The sequence below is a fragment of the Cryptotermes secundus genome, unplaced genomic scaffold (genome assembly GCF_002891405.2).
Source record: "Cryptotermes secundus unplaced genomic scaffold, Csec_1.0 scaffold1090, whole genome shotgun sequence".
NCBI lineage: Eukaryota > Metazoa > Arthropoda > Insecta > Blattodea > Kalotermitidae > Cryptotermes > Cryptotermes secundus.
The window spans coordinates 695,713-721,684 of record NW_019734379.1 but is presented as its reverse complement, the minus strand read 5'-3'; the positions used below and the strand labels follow the sequence as shown (position 1 = coordinate 721,684).

Sequence of the window (25,972 nt, the reverse complement as noted above, 5' to 3'; positions counted from 1 at the left end):
TGGCAGTTCTGCAGCCAATTCCTGCTGTCTATGCCTGTTACAATCGCTCCGGCGTCTTTGAATGCTGTTATATGCAAGCTTTGCAGCATTAATAATGTTGTTACTAACCTCATGACTTATGAACAACAGATCACTATAGGGCCAGCAGCTGGCTGGCAGGCAGCCAGGCATTCTCAATGTCAGTCCATAAACAGAACTGTACAATCTGTAGCAATGTAGACCCTTGTGCTGCTCTTCTCGGGAGGGGCTTGAGATCGTGACCTGCAGGCAGATGAGACGACTGTCACCCCAATCGCCTCCACTCGTAATCATCAGTCATCATCGGCACAATCACCACTACACGCGGTGATGTCTCAATTATCCCACCACTTCCTGAAGTACGTTCATCGAATCCCGAGTAGATACGACGAAGTACCCCACTGTCCTGTTATGACGTCACGTATTACCCGTTAAGAGCACCATGTACACTGCTTACAGGCCTTAAACCTTGCTCTGCAAATTTAAATTGCAAGAAAAATCGTCTCTATGCGCGCATGAACGCTCCGAAAAGTGGGCAAACGCCCGTCCGCGCCGTGAGAGTGGCGCAAGTCTCCGTTTCTGAAACAAGTGGGTGTGAGTTGTGGTTGCATCTCGCAGGGGCTTCTATTAAGAAATTCTACGTTTAAGCAGATTCTAAAGGGTTCTGACGATGGTGTATATAGGCCCTACGGCGACTAGGCCTTCCTACTTCCTACTGGTACTTCCTAGAAAGTTTATGGCGAATGCAGTGAGGAGCTCAAGTATGTCCAGCTACATGCTTTACCTCGAAACGCCTTGGAGGATTTGCATTAAATTTCGCACTGGAAGTGTTTCGCACTGGAAGTGTACACGAACGTTACCGGAGAATTTAATTTCTACTCATATCGAATTTGGAAGCTCGCATACAACTTTATCGATAATCGACACACGGGGCTGCTGAATCTGCGTTGCCTCAAACGCATACGTGTACAACCTCAGAGCAGACGGGAACCACGTCACTTGTCAGGTCTCAGGGAGTTTCCAAAGTTTTCCAATCTGTGACAGCAGTTGGAGGAGAAGAAAGCTACATAATCACTCCCTAGCCGGCCCCGCGGCTGCCATTTTCAGAGATCTCACCGCTATTCACGTCGAAATAATTAGATTTGGTTCATTCTCGGTTTGTTTGAAGACGCTATCGGCGGCTCGCACTGTACAGCGTCGAATGGTAAGATGATCACTGAATAAAGAACTGAAGAAAACATGGCAGAGGCCGTTACTTAATTTGCCTGGAAGGACTACAGAAACCCGCAAGTGTCACGGGATGATCGGCCTCCTGGCCGAGATTTGAACCCAAGGACACCTTAAACACGAATATGCCCAACCACGTGATTGGAATTTTCTGTTCATTTGTGGGGGTGGGGGGAGGCTCTCATAGAAGTGATTACGAAAACTGCAAACTTCTGAGATGTGATGCCGTGTAGTCTGGCAGTTCGATAACATTTCGGAGAAGCTGCTACGTACGTCTTTAGGGTAGAAGACGCTGTTCTACTCTGAAAATGAAGGCAGCAGGTTCCTCCGTAACGTTGGTAACGATGCACCAGGCTACACAGTGTCACATACCGGGAAGACGAAAATCTTAATGTTTCTCTTATATTACTATAATATCACGGGAAACATTTGAAACATAAAACCAGACAACAGTGCAGGGGTAAATGAAGGGGACATACATTAGAGGGACTGAAGCAAACCACGCAGGCCGTAAGAATATCCTTATGAACACGCCGTTCTCTGTGAGGTTACTTTGCTTCGCCCTTATACAGTGGTACTTCTTACCTGATGTTTACTGGTGGCCCCAAAAGCTGCATCTTACACTACATTTTGTACCGTGTAGCAACTGTTTCTTACCTGAAACAAGAGACAGACAGGAAAGTGTTACTGCACGCCTCAGTGTATTTTGCTTCAGTACAGAGGAAATATCAACAGACGTCTCGGATAGGAGTGATCAGGGGGAATAGGCGCCGGAGGGGGAGGGAAGCCACGTATCTGCCCCCAAATTAAGAAATCGCCACTGAGAAAAGTAAATATGCACCTAACAAACAGTAAACAAGTCGCTGTCCTATCCAGAACAGCGCAGGGAAATAAGCGAATCATCACTACAGAGCCCAAACGTTTAGCCAATTTTCTGTCTCGCCTTCCCCCCTGGGAAGAAAATTCTGCAGGGTGGGGGTCATGATCAGTGGATGAAGACACTTAGGGCGAATACTCGGAGCGAATAGAAAAAGATTTTCTTCCGGAAACTACACAGAAGACTACAAAACGGCAGCTGGCTCAGGTCACGGTTTACTGACTTCTCTCTTTTTCGGCATAGCAAACCTCTGCGCTCAACACCAGCAACATGATCCTTGGCCATCCGAACAAATACAAAAGCATGAAAGGCCAGAGACCATGGAGTTACTTCACTGTCATATCTGTGACGCCATTTCTGGACTGGTCCATGGTTTACTTAACGGCGTTTCACAACTTCACAGTATACAGGACGTCGAGTAGCATATACAGTCCTCACTTTAAGAAGAGTCCCATTACGAAATTTCGCTAATAAGCGCTTCTATAACAGCGCCTACCTTTTGCTTTGCTTGTTATGCGAACGCGAACTCGCTCTTTACAAATCAGATACAAGCAACGTCGCCCGGTCACTTCGCTTTCCGCTCTGTTCTGTGCATCTTCATACGATTCTGTTGCTCCTTTCAACAATTTGTATGGGTAACTTTAGCGGCCTCCCTAGTCTAGGGGTAATGTTCCCACCTCATAACTCAAGGTACGCGGGTTCAAAGCCGGCGGAGGTCGTGGAATTTTTAAGGGCGGAAAAATTCAGGGAACAAATCCTCCGGGAGGGACATTAAGCCGTTGGTCCCGTGTCGTAGATTTACGGCATGTAAAAGAACCTCATGTCTCTAGGAGACCTCTAAGCTAAATTACAGGCCCTTTCCCGCCCAAGTAGTCTCCAATGCCTCTGGTGGATGGGGGAAGCATCAAGGTACCGGGGGCCGACCTCGTTGCCTCTACGGGGGCTGATGGCACGCACCGTTACCGGTAGGGTATGGCGACAGTCGAAATTAAAGGGGGACGCACAATGAACCAATAACTGGTCTAAGTGCATGGGGAAAGCCACCCCCTCCCATAATACGAATGTGAATGGGTAACTTTTACATCATAATACGTTTTCCAATAGTTACGGCATAATAGAATAAGTTTCCGATGCTTGCATGTTTCAGTTCAGGCAAATAAAACTGCTGATTCTTATTTATGTGTCAGTTTTTGGTTGTTCGGGAACGCAACGTCACAATCATTACGCTAACTACGATTCGCTATACGAACTGTCTCCTGTAGCGTAACTGTTCGTAAGAGTAGGAACTGCGAACGAAATGGGAGGGATGTGCACTGAGTAAAATCTTGTATCAGCTGTGTCAGACTCCCGGTAAGAATCGAACACAGGGGCTCCTGTATACAAAGCAGGAATTCCGATCTATCTACGACGAAATTCAGATGCGACTGTTCTGATAATAAACAGAAATGACACCGAGATTCAAACGAGGAAACTTCAGACACAAGACGCCAGTCCGTAGCGTGTCGCGGCGATAAAGCTCACGCAAGTGTCAAAGCATGCTTACAGGCTGTCCAGCTGTTGTCCGTAAAATTACCGTGGTGGCATGCGAGTGATAAGCGGGTTTCGCACGCATCCGACCTGACACTGCTCCGCACCTGTCATCATTATTTATTTTTTATTGCTAGTGGGGTAGGACTAAGTCCCTTGTACTGCGGCCACTTCTGGCCCATTGTAGCAGATGATATGTGGAGCAATTGGTGGAATGAAGATTGACAGGGGAAACCGAAGTACTCGGAGAAAACCTGCCCCAGCGCCACTTTGTCCACCACACATCCCACTTGACCAAAACCGGGATCGAACCCGGGCCACCGCGGTGAGAAGCCAGCAACTAACAGCTTGAGCTATGGCGCGGCCTAGCTGTCATTAAGGTGCATTTTGTGGCTGTGATAAAGTTTCGTGCTCCTAACATTAACCAGTACTACATCATGTCAACGCACAATAACCGGGGATAAATCAGCGCGTACACTGATCGGATATGGGCTTGACAACCGTGATTCGATTCCCGGCAAGGAGATGAGCTATTCCTCTTCTCCGCAGCGTCCGGACCGGCTCTGAGGCCCATACAGAATCCTATCCCGAGAGTGGTACGTGGTATAAATAAACCGATGAGTGAAACTACTCATCTGCATTGTCAAGGTTAAGAAGAGGTGGAGGCGAGGGTCCACAAACTCAGTTTTAATCCACCATTCGGTTATAAAAATGTATATGCAAAGCACTAGACTGTGTCCAACTCATCTTTGTGGTTGCGTCATCGTCAGACAGTGACGTATTTTGTTACTTCATCACGTGGAAGTCACAAGATTAATCGCTGTACCGCACTGAACACACAAGCCTCTTCCTCCGTTAAGTTGCCTACTCAAAGTATGACGTAACAACAGAGATGTTTACGTCATCCGATAGCAGTATGTCTACATCTTATCTTTGCCAACTCTTCCGTGACGGGTCGACAGTGGTACCCTGGTTGCTCCTCATCCCCCTTACATATTCGCGGGGTGACAGTTAAGCATACGGAGAACTCTACCTTCTTCACCTGCATACACGGACACATTTGTATGCCACCTGTGTGGGCCTACAGTGCGGTTCAGAAAACCACAATCACAGAAACTTGACGTGTTCTAATGACTAGATCTCAAAATATGAGAAGATACAAACAAAATTCCTGAAATTATCCAACATCTGCCGAAGTCGCACATCAGTGAGTTAACCCTCTGAGGCAGTGGAAAAGTGTGCATTCTAGCTGCAAGCGTCAGTACAACTGCCACGAGGTATCAACACTGGTCCAACATGAACTGCTCCCCGTTTCTTTGCCAGTCAGAAGACGCGACTGAAGGCTGCAATTAAGCTCAAAATATTTAAACATCAGTTCCTACCTCGCAGAAAACATTGTATCTCCTTTCAAAAGCAACAACGTATTAATGTTGTGTACAGAAATAATCGCTGTTTATTCTCAGAATCAACGGAAACATAAAATACAATTCGCGGAAAGCACACAATGCTTTTAATGATGCAGCTGGTGGTAAATATAGTAACCACAGTATTGTAAAAGGGTTAACAGCCGAAACGTAAATGAAAAGGCGTATCAAATCATGACAAAGCGCCGTCCTAAATAAATCACTCAAACAATCAAGCGTTCCACAGGCTTTTAACTCTATACAGGAAGCCCCAGGAGGAAAGGTCAATATTCTAGGAACTCACAGCATCGCACATTCTAAACAAAAAAAAAGTGTATACTGTACGTACACGTGTCTTATTCCGGTTTCCGGGATAGAGCCATTTCACTGTACAGTTCCAAAACTGTTGATAAGAAAGAGATATTAAGTACTGTTTCTAATGCCGGTATTTACTGGTCAAGTGACAAAGCTGGTACAATTTACCTAGTATAATACAGTTTCGAAAATTCCACCGTCAACATCAATGCACTTTGCAACTCGTGTGAGGACATGGCGTGTTGCTCGTCTGTACAGTGAAACAGCTCTATCCCGGAAACCGTTCGGAATAGGACACATGTACATATACACGTTTTTGCCCAGAATGACCGATACTGTGATCTCCCAGAATACTGACCCTTCCTGCTGGGACACCCTGTATACTACACCCATATAGACCCTGAGAAGCGCTGCGATGTTCACTGATGTTTCGGAGAAAAGTACTGCGTCCATCTTCAGGGCTGAACAACAAAGCAACAACGTAGACCGGACTGCGCGTCGTCACGGTATTCTTCAGATTCACCATTGCGAGCAATGTCCTAGACTCATTCAGCTTTCTCTACGAAAGGATTGAACAGTAACGGTGGGAACTGAAACAAATCACATCAGTGAAGTGCTAAATTGTTTTACAAAACGCGCGTAAAGGAAGGGCAGTTACGCGCCCTAACAGCACACGCTGTACAGGCGCACGAATGTTGGCAGCTTGTAAGGAAACTAGCAACATCTCCCGTCCTTCGCGAGGATTTCAGTTAAAATAAACTGAAGTAAAACCGCGTATTTATTATGACAAACTTACGGATACATATTTCAGCTGACCCTCATCTGTTTCCTACTGCTGTGGCGCCGCAAAGCGATAGGTTCAGGAACTAAACGCTTGCCAAGTGGACACAGAGCCCTTTTGAAATACAAACCCAATTATAACGAGGGTAATTAGAGCATAATAAAGAAAGAACTGAATAAAAGAGCGTAAGGTGACAAAAGTGACAGACCGGAAGCTGTAAAGAGCCCTTTGCAGTATCCTGTCATCATTACGCGGCAGCAGATCGACTAAGTAATTAAGTAAGTGTGAACTGTGAAATAATAAGTAGAATCTATTTTAACGAACACGTTAAACTGCTTTAATGCTGGCAACAGTAATTTGAGTAGGCACGGCTGGAAATTAACCCTCTGTGCTATTCAGTTTACCAGAAGAACATATAAATATACTGTTAAACGGTAAGAGATACAATGAAGAAAGCAGTCTTCCGGGATTTGGCACCGTGTATATGTGGTGGTGTTAACCGACGTTTCGGAGGAACGTATCGCCTCCATCCTCAGGGTAGAAGAAAAATATAAGAAATCTTCAAGCGAAGAGACCGTGAGAACCGGTAAAAGCAGACTGTTAACACCACATATACACGGTGCCAAATCCCAGAAGACTGCTTTCTTCATAGCCACCGCCGTGAAAGCCTCAAATCTTACAAGAGATACAATGTCACCAACACAAAATAAACCTGTCTCGAGATATAATCGCTGTTTATTCTGGGAATCATAAGAAACCGCACGCACAAAGTATTTTTTGAGCTAACTGGTATAAACAGTTCGGTATAACTATCAATAAAAGGATTAAAAACCTGTGCCCAAATTTGGTATTAAACTTATTTTCCTTATAAAAAAAAAGTCTGTCACTGGGCCGGCAAGCCAACATTTGGGATTACGATTAAAGAAAACAAAACCAGATCTCGCGGAATTAATATCTTCCGTAAATTCATCATGAAGATGGAAGTAACAGTTTCCTCCGAAACGTTGGCACATATCTACCTAACTATACGGCGTCACATAGGCCAGAAGACACGGGCGTTGAAGTTTAAGACAGAATTTTCCAGCCACCACATTAATTACAGCAAGTCACTGTAACATCCCGAAGATGCGACATACAGCGCCACTGAACTGCCGTGATGGTCCGCACAGTTACTGAGCGCTGATGTGTGAACCCGCCTTAATGCAAGCTGCAACTGCTTCACGGTCGAACCGGCGTGGTCTCATTCAGACAAGTCAAGAGAGTAAGAGGCCGAGGGTTGTGAGACGTCGAAGCTCCCACATTTTCTAGACAATCGGCTCACAGATGGCATTGAGGTTCTCAGCCTTACGCGCAGGAAGATTCCCGGTACTCATTTCTGTTAGAGGCTGAGACGACCCCAGGGCCATAGAGTGGCTGGAAGGGTTAGGTCAATATAAAAAAAAATGTTAGAATTTCAAACTGAGGGGGTAACAGGTATTTCTATTCTCCATAACGTCCAGACCGGCTCTTTTACTCCTGTCGAGTGCTTTGTTCACTTCGTCAGATGCAGGACACTGGACCGCACAGTAGAGGCAAATCTAGGCTCCTCTGCTGACGTAGTTCGCCCACACAGAACATACATGTCCCATTAGTCCTGAGCCAGAGACCTAGGTTATTTGTCAAAATACGGGAAAACGCTATAAATCATGTGCTGTTATGGCCCTACATCCACCCTTCATACATTACCAGCACGAAGTTATGGCGATGTTGCCATTTTCAACACTTACTCTTATGCTGTTCCATACTCCTGCGTGCTTCTGTGAACTTAACAAAATTTTGTCAGTTGACCACACTGCAAGGCTGATTCTGTACGATAAGATTAAAGCATTATGTTTTCGTTCGGGGGGGCACGCGGTAGCGTAGTTGGTTGAGGCACGATGCTACCAGCTGGAAGGTTGCGGGTTCGATTCCCGATAAGGTTACTGGATTCTCCAATTGACCTAATTCTTCAGCCGCACTATGCCCCTGTGGTCGCCTCAGCCTCCAATAGAAATGAATACCACGAATATTCTTGGGGGTAAAGGGTGGCCGGTACGTAAGGCTGTGAACCTCACCGAGATCTGTATACACAGTCTGTGCTAAAGCGCGCTAAATAAACGTCGCCTCGGCGAGGAACAGCCAGTCTCTGGGTTTCTGGAACCTGGGATCCCCCGCATGCAAACAGGAATGCCAACTGCAACACCGCAACGTTCGGTTTCAACACATTACAGAAAGTGATGCGTCAATGACACAATAAATTATGCAGAGTGACGTAACAGAACACATCCACGAACGTCACAACATCGATCTGCAAGTCGCCATACCGCTCTTGCACCACGGGAAAATAATACTGGACGTCCGACCTTACCGAAACTGTACAGCACAGCTGCATATTTCACAATACGAATCATCAATTTAGCCTGAAGAAAATCTGGTTCAAGCATTAGCTTCTAACACAAAATGCAAAACAATTTCAGACGAAACTTGTTTATGGCTATTGGCTACAGGCTGGCCGGCAGAGGGGTCTGAGTTCGAGCCACGGAAGGGAAGAGATTTCTCTCTTCTCTACGTCGTCCAGACCGGCTCTGGAGTTCACCCAGCCTCCTACTCAATTGGTACCGGGGATAAAGCGGCCGGGGTGTGAAGCTGACCACTCACTTGCAAGCAGTGCTGAGGTCATGAATATGTGCAGGTATTCATCCACTCTCCCATAGGCCTTCATGGTGTAATGCTCAATTACTTAAACACATGGACTCTACTTTCTTCACCTTTTCCAGAAATGATGATCAGTCATAGCAGGCCAGCCGGTTGGCCAGTGGCTACCACATGCACGTCCAACGCTGCTGTTACGTGGTTATTCCCGCCTTATTTCCGAGTGCATACTGTCAACATCACGTCTGTAAAATGTCTGAAAAGCCTAAAATTTAGTTTCCTTCATTTTTGTTTACAGTGTTATTTCTCAACAGTACTGTCTTTAACACCGTGTAGCCTGGTAAAAATCCACCAATGTTTCGGGGGAACATAAAGTCTCCAACTACATGGTCGCGAAGCATGCTGGTTTCTTGCTTGGCTCACCTTTCGATCTTGGGTATGAAGGTACCCTAAACTTTGCTGATTTCCGATGGGTACTAATGAGGGTCCTTAATTAGTGACGTAAAGATGAAAGGCAAAGCCGTCCCCGTGCTTAATTAACCACCACGCCATGAAGATGTATGGGGGACTGAAGGTACAGCTCCACCATTCTTAACCTCGACACTAGGCGTAAGTGGGTGGTCAGCTTCACGCCCCTGACGGTTTACTACCAGGGAAACAGCCCCCGTACCCATTGTGTAAGAGGGTGAGTGGGTCCCAGAGCCGATATGGGCGTTATGGAGACGTGAAAAATCTCCTGCCTCTACTGGGAATCGAACCCCGATTCCTCAGACGCCCTGCCCGTAGCCTTCTTGCTATAGTGACTGAGCTAGACGAAAAATTCCGAAAGAACACAACTCCACTTGCTACGGAGGAGTAAATGGAAGGGGGGAGGGAATGTGNAGGTTACTCTTGGCCTTGTTCGAAGTTACGTGACACTTGCTATAAGGCATTTTACGATACGGGTGTACTTTCAAGAACGCATCCCCTCCACAACGCGGGAGTGTGCTATGGATATTGGAAACAAACCCATCTTCTCGTCAGACAGGATGTTACATAAGGATTAATACCGCAAGAACGCTGATAACATATCAGACTACATGGTGCAACAACCCAGAGCATCACAATATGAATACTAAAGCTGACAGTGTTCATGCAATTCTTTTTTTCTTTATTTTCTCTTCCACCTTAAAATATTTCCGTTAATAGGAGCTAATTTAACACGTGTTTTCAAACCACAGTTCCTGGGAGAGAGTCTTCCGATAAAGGAAAATTTCCGTTCACTTCTGGTTCCGCTTCAGCTGTTTGTTTCCGTGGAAAGTCTGCCGAAAACACACTTCGTAATCATTACATGGGAAATAATAACTGTTTATTGGGAGAATCACACGGAGCACATAAATATATTGTGCGGACAAAACGCAGACGTTACAGCCAGCGGTACTTATATTTACCACTGTGCTTTAAAGGGCCAATAAAATTTCCAGCTGGACGCGCGTGCAATGGGAATTCGCAAATCCTGGTGTGCGGATGTCCCAAGAAAGACTGTAACGAGGCGCACACCGAGCCGGTATTGATCACACTTCCCCTACGGCAACCTCTACGGCTTTTGTCTCTGCAATGTCCTCCCCAATTACGGACCCGAGGCCTGTAAGTAATGTTGCCATAGCTACACAATCCACTCTACACATGCTTCGTACAGTTCGTAACACCGATAGCATGAAGTTCAAATCTCCTTTGAAGAGAACTGATATTATATTATACGTGTATATATCATATTACAAAGAAATTACGTGCTTACCTTCGGAAAAAAGTTATACGTTATCAAAACTGTGAATGAAAAATCCACGCTGACTAGTTAGATACACGTCCATTCACAAAGTTCTTTCCTAGTAACAATGTGCTGGCTGTTTGGTGGCACACTGGTTTAGAAATCAAAGAATCGCTCTATTAAATCACACCGATAACGCTGACACACCCCAATAACCACCATGATCACCTAACTTCACTACTGAAACCTACTGTGGAGAGCTGACAATTTGGACCGTACGTTGCGTGACGTTGCAGTGAGCACGAAGTTATCAGAGTCGAGCATCCGTCTGGGCCATTCCCCACACGTTTGGGCTTATAATACAGATTTATCACGCCCATTGACCTGCTGGCTGGGCAGATGTGCGTGATTGCTGGTACATCCCGCTTATCGTAACGCAAGGGTTCTCAAGCAAACGCCGTGGCTGCATTTCAAAGTCAGACATCAGTTCTGTGGCCACACAATTCAGAACATAAAGCCTTTTTATATATACCAAACAAGTCCTAAAAAGAAGAGTATTAATTTACAATTAAAATCAAATTCTGAAGAAATATGATTACCTCAGTATAAACAGCTACCTAAAAGCTATTATGATTCGATTTTCGTCCGTCGAAAAGAATGTGTAGGGTTACAGCAGAGTATCAAACACCCACAATTTCTGCTTAAAAACTGTCAAGAAATTTACAGGAAATCTGCAAAGATTCAAAAGCTACGGGTTGGACGGCCGGGGTTCGGTTCCCGGAAGAGGTAAGATAATTTCCTCTTCTCCACAGGGTCCAGACCGGCCCTAGAGCTCACCCAGGCTCCTCCTACCCATGGATACCGGGGTAAAGAGACCTAGGCGTGAAGCTGACCACTAACCCTCATCTAGTGCAGAGGTCAAGAATGGAGCTATAAGTTTACTCCCCCATCCGTCTTCATGGCATGTTTAATTAATTAGGCACAGGGACAACTTTACTTTTTTACCTTTCACGAAGGAGATTAATCTCGAGTGTGAGAGAAGTTTCTCAGCAACAAAACTTACTTCATTATGAAAACAGCTGCTGGCTGCATTTCAGAATCGGAGAATCGCTAATGGACTGGCATCAGTTTTACGCTCAGAGCCCAGCATTATCGGCAATGTTCTAATTTCCACTCGCTCTCAGCCACATTTAAGCAACATAATCAGATGAGGAACTTGCTCTGTTCCTTCAGCTGTTGTGAGGTTCTCTAGGCTGTAATTATGAAGATTACTGTCTTCTGTGATTTTACGCCATGAAGTCCAGTTGTTTACCGACGTTCCGGAGGAACATACTGCCTCCATCTTCAGGGTCTAAGAGCAAGCGGCATGTACAGCAGGAGCAGGCATATCTGCCTGCTTCTTGATAATTGTTTGGAGGCAGTAAGTGCCTTTAAACGTCCGTTAACTTCTACCGGGCAGCACGGTGCCGCAGCCAATAAGACAATAATCTTAATTCAGTTTTACCCAACAATATGTTACTTTTTAAACACAGTGCAGTCTTGAATCCCATACTAAACTCATGAATATGGGAGGGGGTATTGGATTCTTACTCTCTCTGCTTCAAATGTATAAAGGCCATGAAGGCGTATGGGGGAGCAGATGTATAGATCCACGTATTCTTGACTTTTCGGTACTAGTTGGAGAAGTCAGTTTCACGCTCCGGCCGCTTAACTCACTGGGAAACAACTCGCAGTACCCAATGGATAGGAGGCTGGATGGGCCGCAAGACTGGTCTGGACGTGATGAAGAGCAAAATATTGACCCTACCGGGACTCGAACTCCGTCACCTTTGTTCAGCCCGCAGCCAGTCGCTATACCGAATCTCCTCAGCTTCGAACAGCTTTCATGACAACCCGGTCCGAGAAACGTAAAGCAACCACGTGACCTACACACATCGCAGGCCGCTCCAATAGAGGTTACCGCCATTTTGATATACAGAACCCGATCGGTATGACGCGGAGTCTCTCGACCTCGATCTTTATCCGCACAGACGGCCGCGTTTGCATGGTGATAATTAACTAACTTGATTATGATGGAAAACCGAGGGCAAGAATTATCCCTGTGCTTATTTAACCCTTTAAAGCCCAGTAATTACTATATAAGAGTACAGCACCTGCTCTAACGCACTAAAACTGCATCCTGACCCCATATTTTGTGTTTCGTATGGTTTTCACAACAAACAGCGACTGTTTCGCTCAACAGCATTAACCGGGTGGGCTTTGCAGCGTGGACGTAATGTTTCCTGTGAGGTAGAGACTGAATTTTATATATTATTTACAATAAATTCAGTCTTTAAAGGGTTAAGCACCACACCGTGGAAGTGTATGGGGAGTAAAGGCAGTCATCATTCTTAGCCGCGGCACTAGACAGAACTGACTGCTCAGCATCATCTTCCGGCCGCTTTACTGCCGGGTCAACCCCAGAGCCGCTCTGGAGGTTTTGTGGAGAACAGAAAACGTCCTAACCCCGCCGAAAACTGAGCCACGATTTCTCGCTTGCTCAACCCAGAGCTTGGTTGCTATACCGATCGAGCTATATGGGCTCTCGTTGTGTTCGGATGTTCGACGCATCTTTTATGACGCGAAAAAAAAAGTTGGGGAATTATTAGGGTAAGTTTTGGAGGACGCATAAAAACAAAGACATTTTGATACAAGAATTTTTGTTGCTACAGGAAATGCGGAAAGAGTGGTACTGGTTATTAATCGTATTTAATAATGAAGTCGATTATGCTGGGACTAAGCAATTATTTGTAGTTCCTTTAACTCAGACTTATACATGTAGCGTCGAATGACCGATTGGGTGGCAGTAAATAATGAAATGGATTTGGAAGGAAGTGGTCAAGGCCTGAATTGAGGAACTATCCCGGAATTTTCCTGGATGGACTGATGGAAACTTGCGAGGACAGGCCGAGTTCCGGCCGAGATTAGAAATGAATACCTCCCGAATGCAAGGCAGAATCGTTACCGCTTGCACTAACCTGATCTGTGCCCTAAATAGTATAGTTACAGACTGAAGCTTCATACATGGAAGCGAACGCTGGTCTCTTACAGAGGCCTGAGACAGCACAAATTTGAGATTTATAATATTCAAAGAAGTTACCTTGCGATACACAGCGCGAAGAGAGAACCCAAGGAACTCAGCTTAGGTTAATAAAGTGACAACCCGGCACCGACGTACACCACGAGCAGTGGAAAAGCCGTGTTCATGAGACGCCGAACCGCAAAATGCAAAACGGTAAAGTTTTCCCTGTGCTTAACTAATTAAGCACTACGCCATGAAGGTGTACGGGGGAGTGGATGTATAGATCCACATTTTCTTGACCTCGGCACTAGTCGGAGGTGAGTGGTCAGATTCACGCTCCGTCCGTTTTACCTCCGGGAAAGAGCTCCCGTACCTATTGGATAGGAGGATGTGTGGACCCCAGAGCTGGTCTGGGCGATTTCGAGAGGAGAAAATTCTTGACCTTACCTGGACTCGAACTCCCGACCCCTCAATCGCTATACCGACTTCGCTACCCCGGCTCCTGACACCGAACCGTAGGCTACCAAAGTGAGTCATCAACTACAGACTTTGAGGATACAGGAATTTTGGTAGACAACAACTGAGACGGTCCGAACAGTCCGTGTAAAGTCGGCAGACATCGAATCCTTGAAACGCAGAACAAAATGAAATGGAACATCTAAAATATTACAGAAGAGCAACTCCGTGATATAACCCACTGTTCCTCTGAACAGATTGAGGACAATGTGGATTCCGTGTCTGGATTGCCGTCTTGGGTCCAGGCACGTCCAGACTATTTTTACAGCTGAGGAGAATTCCCCGGCCTGCCGGAAGATGTTTGCAATGCAGCTCTCCTTTCCGTAGATTCCCTGAACATCCACACTACCCTCACTTTATCCACAAATGCTGGCTGTCATGTGCAGATCCCCCCCCCCTGAAATAGGNATACGCCCCCCTTTCTCCGTATTCCTCTTAATTCGCAATCCACAATCCTATTACATCCCAAATTCGACACTGCATGGTCAGCAGTTGATACGTAAATTTAAAATATCCGAAATAACTAATCAATAAGGCATACTTTTGACTTTCCACCTCAACTTTCCATTAATCACGATTATCTATCTCGTTTGCATGACCTAGGCCGAATTTCTTTCGTGTCTAAGAACATCGGTGCAGCAAGTCTGTCCCTCCAGCTGCTGAAGTTGCTCGTGGGTCTGCAGCAAGAGAATTATACGTTATCACGGACACTGAATCACTGAAAGGCTGAGAATCAGCGTTATCTACGTCTGATAAAGAGCATTTTCCTTGCACCATGGCCAGATTCTTTCAAAGGCGTTGCATACCATCTAGTTCGCGTGAACGTGAACAATTCCCGATCTCACGATGCACGAATTTTGTTGACTTTACGTTCAGAACTTTCATTGGTCGACTTCAGTGAAAGTTAACACCGCAATGACGACTCAAATGAACCCGCTGTGCCCAAATGCCAAGTGCATGTGTGGATATCTGGACAAACATACTGAATCCCGATAATAAAGCTTCGAATCTGTTCACGAATCAGTCTGTACTATCTCGTCACATGTTACCACACTTATACAAATTTAAGGGCAACTGATATGAAACCGAAAACAAACGTTTCATGAACAAATACTCACACAAAGCTGCTATAACACCACGAACTAGGAACCCACTTCGTAAGCTTAGAACCCTGTACCTTCTCTCACCAAGCAAGCTGACTCACGCGTTTCGCTCTTGGGCTTGTATTTGGGAGGTACCCGGTTTGAATCTCGTTCATGACGCTGACTACACTACGGTTTTCGTGGTGTTTTCCAGTGCCTCCAGACCCGGACAGTATCTTAAATTAGGCCACGACCCCTTCCTTCCACATCACTTGCCAGCTTTCAGTCATACGACGCAATGCAGTCGTTAAATACATTACAAACATCACACATTGGGTCTGACGTTCCCACAGAGGTGCATGTGAAGATGCTACGCGGTGTGCTCCGACACGAAGACGTCCATGAATTTCAACCTACACGTCGTCACTTTCCACAAGACAATAGTCTTCAAACATAAAGCTACTAAACAGAACTATCTGTCTATCTACACTTCTATGGCTCTACACCATTTGCCGGAGCTTGGCCACTTCTTCAATTTCTTAATCTTTTACACACACGGTAGGACTCCTTGGACGGGGAATCAGCCCGTCGCAAGGCCGCTACCTACACACAGGACAACGTGAACACAGAATAAACGCATACAGACATCCATGCCTTGAGTGGGATTCGAACCCACGATCCCACCGTTTGAGTGAACGAAGACAGTTCATGTCTTAGACCGCGCAGCCACTGTGATCGGCTCTGAACAGAACCGCTGCATGGATTTAGCACTGTTCGTATGTTCGGACCTGTCGCATCCATTAATTCATATAAAGATTGTAGGGTCAGCCTAGTGGCCCTCTGTGGCTCTTGCATTACGAGGGAAAGTCGGTAAATAAGTCATAAATGGAAGTAAAACACCTTATGGGTTTTATATGTGTATCACTAGGTAGCAGCACAGTTCAGCTTCAGAACAGTCTCGGTAGCAGACGCGCATGCGCATGTTCAGCAGCTGGTTTCAGAAGTCAAAATGGCGACCGTGCGTGGGAAGTTTACCACCGAAGAGCAGAGTTCTGTTGTGTTTTGTGGGCACAATGACTCAATGCAAAGCATATTCATAAAGAAATGTGCCCTGTTTATGTTGGCAAGTGTTTGTCGCGTAAAGTGGTTCACAACAGGGTCCAGAAATTCTCTCAAGGACATTCGAAAGTCTCAAACGATGCCCGACCAGGTGCGGAAGTTGCTGAGATAACAGTCAAAAGACTTCTATACTGTGGGTTTCAACACACTGGCAAAGCGATGGGACAAGTGTACCAACTTTGGTGGTGGATATGTCGAGAAATAGATGTTTTTTTTCCAGGTTAGAACATCGCATGTTTCACGTTTTATATCCATTTGTGACATATTTGCTGACTCCCTTGTACAAATGCAACCACTGCCCCGCTATTTCTTGCCTTGCTTCTTTCTTCTCCTCCCCGCGCAACCCAGGGGCCACACAGTACGAGTAGCACTACGCTTATCGGGCGGGTCACACAGACAGCCACTATCTTTGTCCCCCAGAGGAAACATAAATCACAAAACCAAGCCGTCCGCCACACGCAGCACTCTGAATAATGCTGGTATATCCATGTTGCTAAGTGCATGAAGCGCCCTCATTCTTACTTTCCTTTAATGTTATGGCTTCTAAGGAAGCTGTGAGGTAACCCCCCCCCACCAAAGTTCAAGTCTCTTCTCCCGAAAGGACACTGTAACAAACCGTCCACAGCGCATCAAACTGCTCTCAGATTTCAGCGGGTTCGATTTCCAGACTTTGCTGTGGTTCCGGCAGACAAACATGCTGCGACAACCACACTTCAACATTTAATCGACCCATTCTCGGAATATTAACCGAAGAGTTTTCGCACGCCAGCGGATGGTACAACAGATCTGAATATCCGAACCCTTCTGTGACAGACTACATTTTTACGGGGTACACTAACAGGAAAAAAAAATCCACCTCTGAAACTTGCAAAGCAATGGTCCGCTCGTCCATCTAGTAAAGTTATGTCTGAGATAGGGTAAAGCGATGGGAAGTGGACACTTCTGTGGTTACGCTGCTGCAGAAACAATTTGAGTAGGGTCTTGACTGCATTAGATCGCAACGTGAATTATCATCCGAATTTCTGAAAATTCCAGCCTCGCTGAAAACATTTCACTTTCAGTACAAAGACCGAGCTGTTGTTAATGCTGCTTGTGGATATGATCGCTGTTTATTGTGAGAATCGCGTGACAGCAATAAACACACTGCGAGGACAGAATACTCGTACAGATGATATACACATACTGAAGCAGCGTGCTTTAACAGATTCACCACTCGAACACACTTTCTAATTCGATGTAGGAACGTAGATGGATTAATAAAACGCGAAAGAAGTGACTTACAAGATACATGAACTGGGTCCAATACTGTTCAATTTCTGTGGCGCAGATGGAACTCTGAATTAGTGCCAAGAATTGGAAACTGCGGATGTGTTGCCACTGTTACGTCGTCAATGGCAACGGCTGTTGTCTATTGTTGGACTACAACAGCTGCTCCAAGGCTAATGGAAACTCGTATACACAAATAACACAAATTTCTAAGATATTTCTGGTGATAAAAGTGTTGTCCGAGAGCCTCACATGGCCTGAGGCGAGATTCGACATTATTCCGCAAGTCTACAGCCAGGAACATTCGTGCACGTCTGCATAAAGCTTCTTTGTTATTCACCATCATGGAGGTGAGCCCTTCTTGCGAAGCCGTCAGTCGCCGTCCACTCAACCCTAAAGCTCACTGCTGTGTTCATAAGAGCCCTCCACTGTTCCCTATCCTCAACCGCATTAATCCAGTCCATACTACCCTATCTTATTTAAGATCCATTTTAATATCATCCTCCCAGTTCATCTAGGTCTTTCTAGTGGTCTCTTTCCCTCTGGATTTCCCACCAATATCCTACATGCATTCTTCTCCCCCATTCGTGCCATATGGCCTGCCCATCTCATCATCCTTGACTCGATCATTCTAATTATACTTGCCGAAGAGTACAAGTTAAATCACTTCTTTTGTCATGTACTAACCTTGTACAGGGCAAAGAGCATAACCCTTTGAGACGTAAAAAGTCGTTAGGGAAAAGCCTTACTTAATCTTCATTACTGTCGTCTTCCGTCTTTTTCTCCCTTGTCTTATTATCTTTTCCTCGATTAACTTTTTCTCCATATCTTCCATCTCCCTTCTCCTCTCCTCCTCCTCCTCCTCGTCTTATCTCTCATACTCTTTTTGGCCCTCTTTCTTCGTTCCTTCCCACCCTTCTACCTCCATCCCCCCCCCCACTTCAAAGCCCTGACCGGCGAAACTGTGCGGCTGTGTGCGCAAAGACGGAGGTCCCCATGGCGGCGATTGCGGTTTTGTGAACAACACCTAAACGTCCATGGCGGTGGTGTACAAATATTTATAGTTACAGTAAACCCTCGCTAATCCGAAATGGGAGGGGGTCATCTGATTTAATAAAACAAAAGAAAGACAAAATAAACCTCGAAAACACATAACTGGAAAATTCAATAATACAAGTAGTACAAGAAAGTAATTCTATCCCTGTAACAGGTCGTAAAGTCCCATAGGGTTGTGAGGCGTCGAGGCTCTAGACAATCGGCTCACAGATGGCGGTAAGGTTTTCAGCCTTACGTGTCGGGTGGCCGCCCTTTACCCCTAAGATTCCTGGTACTAATTTCCGTTAGAGGCTGACTCGACCCCAGGCCACAGTGCGGTTTCGTCAGATCAATTGAAAAAATTCAATAATCTCGTCGAGAATCGGACCCGCGACCTTCCCGGCTGGTAGCATAGTGTACCAACCAACTAATCTACCGTGTACCCCTAATATAGGAGGTGCCGATGAAAATAAATAAAGCATTTCACTGTAGAACCGTTATTTAAGAACTACAAAAAGACATGAAGCTGAAATCAAATGTCTCCTTCATCCAGCGCAAGCCAATTTTGGGTATTTCCTTGAGTGGTTTCAGTCTCTCTCCAGCTGCCCTGAACACAGCCTGAAAATCCCCTTGCTCCTAAATCCCATGTGTCTTTTAAAGTACGTACTCAGCTGTGAACAGAATTGTTCATATTTCGATCCGGATTAAGTGTAACCGGATTAGCGAGGGTTCACTGTTCTGTGTTTTTTGCCATTAACATCAATGTCCAAACGATAATGCCCAAAATGTGTCTTTTGGGTTGTAACGTCGCGCAGTGCCTAGAGAGCCAAACGTTTCGGAGGAACATAACGACTCCGTCTTCAGCCTGCCAGCTGCTTCTGCTTACTCTTCCTGCATAAAGACGCAGGCGATGTTCCTCCGAAAGGTCGGGCTCACCCCGAACTACACGACGTTAGAGAAACCAGCCGACTTAACTCTTTCTGCCCGACAATGTCCACTGTCTGTGGTACACTGCATAATAAGCAGACCCTGGACTCAGACGTTTAGACTGAGCCCGGGGTCTAAATGGGGCAGGCAACTCTGCAGTCAAATGGCACGACACTCCGTCCTCGCAGTTCGTCTGGTTCTCAGGGCAGTGTGCGGCTTTTCCCCGAGTTCCGCCGTAACATCTAGCCTTCCATTTAAATTCATCAAAATTAAAACCCATCTATTGTCGAGGCCACCGAATTATCTTTTCAAATTAGTCAATTTATTAGTAATTCACAAAATCGAAATCCCGCGACCCCTGTCTCAAACCCCTGTTTCTAACCAATCTAACATCTTCACTTTCACACTGCCCTTAAGAGCATAAGTTGAAACCTTCAACCTTCTAACAACCTTCTCCCATGACTTTCTCTTTCATATACTCTTCTTCTATTCCTTCTAACCATTGCCTCTCCTTTGCCTTATAAAAAAAGTAACCAATCAACTTGACTCTTGTATGTAGGAGGGCTCTTTCGTCAAGGGTGAAGCTAACTATTAACCTCCACCTAGTGCCGAGGTCAAGAACTGTGAAGCTACACCTCCACTTCTCCATACGTCTTCATCACGTAGTGCATAAATTATCACTCACACTCATCGCCCACAGGACACCACATAAACATCCCCAGCTGAAACGTCGTCGTTTAAATACAAATACGAGTCTGACGCTTTTGTTCAAACAACCTGTACACTGTCAACATCATATTACATCGTAAGCCTACAACATTCTTAGCTCAATCGGTATTGCTACATGTTACGGGTTAAGACGACCGGGGTTCGATTCCCGGTAGGAGCAAGACTTTTCTCCACCGAGCCTCATATCCAACTGATATCGGGGCTCCTTCTCCGCCGGTAAAGCGGCCGAGGTGTGAAGCTGACCACTCACTTCAATCTAGTGCCGATGTCAAGAATGGTGGAGCTACACCTCCACTCCCCCACATGCCTGGAACAACTTTACCTTGGAAACCACGAACGCACTGTTACGCTCTGGCTGATTCTTCCCACCACTGTTTCATTGAGAAGATATGAATGAACGTTTGTATGTGTAGGGTCAGTAACGAGATGGAAACACACAAACTGTTGCAGACGGCTTCCAGTTAAAATGCCATTACTCTTCATAACTTGGTGGCAGCGGACAGCTTATGGTTCAATACACGTGTATACTGGGGCCAATGAGTGCGAACCTTTCACTCGCATGCTGCTCAATTAACGGACAAACGCACGCGTCATATAAACTTGTTCGATGGTTAATTCTGCCTGTGGCACTGTCACAAATCTGCGTTTTAAAAGCGTGTCCAGCACACTCAAGAGAAACAGGCGTTCAGGTTATGAGTATCGAGTCCCTGTGTGAAGATACTCAAACGAGTGAGGGAAGTTGGGTAAATCCTGTAGGTAGATTCCAGAAGAACAGTAAGTTCTGAGAAGAGCCCATGCCGCCAGTTTTCCCTGAGATACAAACACTAACGGCATTAACAAGTTCGCAACAACAATTTTGCGGCTTCTGGGGAAACTGTACTGGAAATAAAATGCGCGTTTCATTCTTCTCGGGAACTGCTCTGATTATATTTTGCGGGAAGCTGCAATAGCTCAGTCGGTATAGCGACAGGCTACGGGCTTGACGGCCGGGATTTTTCTCTCCTACGTAACATCCAGGCCGGCTCTGAGGCCCACCCAGCCTCCTCTTCACGAGGGGAGTAAAGTACCAGGGGCGTGAAGCTGACCAACTTCCATCCCCTGCCGGGGTCACAAACGGCGGAATTATGCCTCCAGTCCCCAATACGTCTTCAAGGCGTGGCGCTTAATTAGTTTATCAGAGACAAACTTTGTGCCTGAAACACATGAAAAGTTTCATGAAAACCACTTGGGCGGTCCACGACTTGCTTCGGGCATGGATGGACGGACGGGGCGACTCAGCAGGCACTGCACAGGGCTGCGAGCGCACTTCATTGCTGATGTATTATTTCCCGTACCTTGACTGGTTCCGAAACAAAGCGCAAAGTTTAATTCCCGCTGATTGTTACGCCGCTGGTGAACTGCCCATGAACTTAGCAGAACGCAAGCAACCTCTAGTCACTTGGCGGCTCGCTTTCCAAGGTGGCAGGGGGCGGACAGAAAGGATTTGCGAGCGACGCCGAAACTCCCCCTTGTGGCGGCTTATCCCCCGCTTGTTCCTTAACGTACTGTTGTCACGAACATCCGACAGTCCTAGATTCGAATCTTGTGGAGGGGACAAAACCGGAGCCCTTAGCCGTATCTGCCACAGGTGGCTTTACCGTGAACACATCTTGCAGTGCTGTCCTTCGATTCCTACGACTCTACCGAGTGGGTTGGTGTAGCAGGAAACTGTGGGGATGTGTTCGGTTCGCATCTCGGGGGGGATACCGGCCATCATGACATGTTATTCGTGGTTTTCTTCAGTTCATACCTCGATTAGGTCGTGATCGTTTCCGTCAAAATCTTTTCCATTTCGTCACTGATCTATCCCCTAGCATCCGACGCTATACCGTCTAGCTACTGACAGCGTCGTTTTCCTTTTCTTCTTCCTCTTCTCTTTATTATCATCTTTCTCTTCTACCTCGATTCTGTTGACATTTTTATTTTGCGATAGTTCAGATTATCACAGTATGAAGATTACAATCGTTTGGGATGACACCGTGTAGTCTGGTAGGCGAATGGCGACTTTTGGAGGAGAGTACTGCCTCCATCTTCAGGGTCGAATAACAAGCGAAGCAAACAAAAAGGCGGTATGTTATTCCGAAACGTCGGAAAACTTCTACAACTTATACGGCATAATATCGCACAAAACAGTTCAATATTTCTTTCCCTTCTCCCGTTCTTCTTACCCCAAACCCACAAACACCAGCAACTCGCTTGCTGTTCCTCGCTTCACCCCTCCACCCATAAACCGTGTGGTCGCAGGAGAGGCTGGCTGATCTGCGTACTGTCGCCACTGGATTCGAAGGCAAAGCCGTCTGCTTAACAGTTTCAAATCCATCTGCACTTGGCTAGCAACGCTGGAAATTCACTTCTGAGAAATCTCTTGAGAGTTATAAAAGATTTGTTATTTTTCGCCATGACGCATTCATCCAACAAGGGACTCAGTGTGTTTGGTCTGTCTTGGAATGCTGCTGCAATATGCTATTACTCATCAAGTGTTCCAAGTGCAAAGTACATAACCCAACATTCAGAAGCGGGGAGGACCTTTCTTTGGGCTAGTCAAATTATAAAGTCACCTACTTGTATGTCATGTCAGAGTTGATCAAACTGTGGGTCGCGAACCCCCCTCCCCATAGTAAAGGGAGGTTACTGAAAATACAACTGCATCCACGCACAATTTTGGCCATCTTTCACAAGGATGTTTTCTGAAAGTGTATCTAGAGCCGGAGCTACCGTGACTATCCACGTGACATTTTATAGCTTACTGTAGGCTGTAGCGCTATTTAGGTTTCTGAAGTCACCTTACAGCATGGGCAGAGGGAGACCCGGGGTTACGTAGAGCTGATGTTGGGAGGTGAATTAGCATTGGGGAGCGACCCTTTTGGAGCGGGAAGTTCATCCGAATAACATAAGTTAAAATGTTGTCAGCACCAAGCCATGAAAACGTATGGGGGAGTGGAGGTATAGCTCCACTATTTTTTACCTCGGCACCACATGGTGGTGAGTGTGCATTTTGAAATTCAGTCTCGAATGCGTCTCGGATACAAATGCCACTCGGTTATTGCTGTTTCGGGAAATAACCGCTGTTTTTCTCGGAATCATATGAAACACACTGCATGTGCAAAATGGAGAGAGTTCAGTGATGAAGTGGCTGGTACAATACCACTGCTGAAGGGGTTAAATTGTTGATTTCAGAGACAATATACAGAAACTATTTTTAAGGAAGGAATAACACGAATCAGGAAGTTACTTTTTCGGACGAAATTATACACATGGTGTCCCAGGAGGAAAGGTCAGTATTTTGTGAGGTCACAGTATCGGCCATGCTAAACAAAAATGTGTATATGTACACGTGTCCTATTCCGAACGGTTTCCGAGATAGAGCTACTTCGCTGTACAGTTCCCAAACTGTTGATAAGAAAGAGACATTACGTACTGTTTCTAATACCGGTATTTACTGTTCAAGTGACAAAGTTGGTACAATTGTACCCAGTACAATACAAGTAGTTACTATAGGATTCTGACGATGGTGTATAACACACTGATATATTGGGTTTTTGGACTTCACCCATCGTCCTGGTTTTTAAGATAACTAATAAAAACAATCACTGGACAAACCGATGTTTGTCCAGTGATTGAGGCTAGCTCTTTCTAACGGACCCAACAGAATAGGTGTTTTCCTTCACCTGAGGACGGAAACAGATCCAGTTTCCGAAACGTCGTGTTTTTATTAGTTATCTTAAAAACCAGGACGATGGATGAAGTCCAAAAACCCAATATATCAGCAGTACAATACAGTTTCGAAAATTCCACCGTCAACATCAATGCACTTTGCAACTCGCGTGAGGACATGGAGTGCTGCTCGTCTGTACAGTGTACTGTACAGTGAAATAGCTCTCTATCTGGGAAACCGTTCGGAATAGGACACATGCACATACACACATTTTTGCTTAGACTGACCAACCACAATACTCCTGGGACACCCTGCATATAAGACATCGAACGTGGTTCGAATCGCATCCAAGCATTCAACCGCAATATTTGCAAATCAGATTAGCAGCCGTGGCTACGGCACAAAATGGCAAATGTAAGCAGTGCATTTCATACAGCTGGACAGCTCCCCACTACGTTCGCGACACGGAAAAAATAAGGAAGCGATAAAAAGTTCCAGTGTTCCATTAACTTTTAAAGTAAACGCAGCTGTAATAAACGAAACAAGAACTGGTTTCGGTGTTCTAGTGAGGGCAGTCAGAAAGCCACACGGAGTCACGACCACAAGGTTAAGAACTGCTCAATATGTCTGTAACCCCCATCACATGAAGCAGTGGAGGAAACGGCCGGATGTGACGACCCAGACGTTACGTGACACGTGAAGATGCACACAACGAGCCGCATTCATTGGCACAGGGGTGTCCAACACGGGCATACACGCACCACTGTTTGCAGGCAGCGACGGCATACGGAACTTTCCGCCTCACAACTAAGCTTAGCCAGTACAGTACGGAGGTCCAGAAAGTGTAGCAGTGTAAGCTGGCTTAAGCTGGCATCGCTTCTAACTTGTATTCGGGTGGTGGTCGGTTCGATTCTTGCACGGGCCACTCTACTACCCTAAACGAGTTTTGTCGCTACTTTCCTCAGTCCCTCTGTGCAAAATCTGGAATTTTGCATTAAATTACGCCACGGCCATTTCCGTGCACATCCTTTACAATTCATTATCACCCAATTATCCGACGCTGTATAGCCTGAGACACTGAGAGAATTGACTTATACATTGCAGAAATTGTGCACATGTATGCTGTACATAATGTGGCTTACAGACCTGCTGGAAGGCAATGAACGCGAAACAAACAACGAAAACATGGGCTGTTGCTAGGCGGCGCCGGCGCGCAACAACGGAAATACTGTTGGGAGCGGTGTTTTCTATGTGGTCCGCTCCGAGGCTATACCACGCGACCGATTAAGTTCAGTTCGTTAGTGCAGCTGAGTGAAGTGAGTTAGAGGACTGGGGCGGTTCAGTCCTTGTGAGCTGTTGCTGCCAGAAGCTGGTAGCCGAGGCGCGGGGATAGTTCCGGGGCCCAGAGTAAGGAGAACGTCCACCGATAATGCCGTTACCAGGCAACGACTGGTGAAGACACAGCAGACTGAGAGGACTTACTACGTGCTCTAGTGAACTGCAGTGTGTGTGAATTGGCGATAGTGCTGTAGTTACTTGTAGTTACGGTCTGTAAGTGTTCAATAAATCCGATTACAGTCACTCTTACACGTGAAAATATTTATGGTTTATGTACAGCTAACAATATACAGAGCGAAATGATATGATTAATGAGCGAACTGGAAGGGATCTGGAAAGAAGCGGTTGTGAGCTAATCTGTGGACCCATAAAGGTATTTGGGGGACGAATTACTGGCAACTAAGAAGAAAACTAGACCGGGCAGAGATCTGAACCGGAAACAGAAGTGCTACCCAACAGACTGCACAACGTTTCCATAGTAACAAATAAATACTGACCGTGAAACATGACGAGGATTTATACAATCCCTCATTGAGATTCAGGGGGGAAAGCGGATGTCGTTATGACAAGACAGAAGTCTCACTTGTGTTAATACAAAATGCAAGCGTCACACTGCCCAGCATTTCGCAACCTTCCCATG

At 45.9% G+C, this 25,972-nt stretch overlaps 1 protein-coding gene across 3 annotated transcripts in view; it reads right to left on the bottom strand.

Annotated features, from left to right (window-relative positions):
• The window catches only part of LOC111868951 (dystroglycan), a 147,466-nt gene that overhangs the window by 51,007 nt on the left and 70,487 nt on the right, over nt 1–25,972 (bottom strand). The window contains exon 3 of one of the 3 annotated variants that reach the window (XM_023860081.2): nt 1,831–1,902. The exons of the other annotated variants lie outside the window; for them this stretch is intronic. The gene's annotated coding sequence lies outside the window, so the exon portion shown is untranslated. The remainder of the gene's footprint in view (nt 1–1,830; nt 1,903–25,972) is intronic. 3 annotated transcript variants of the gene reach the window in all.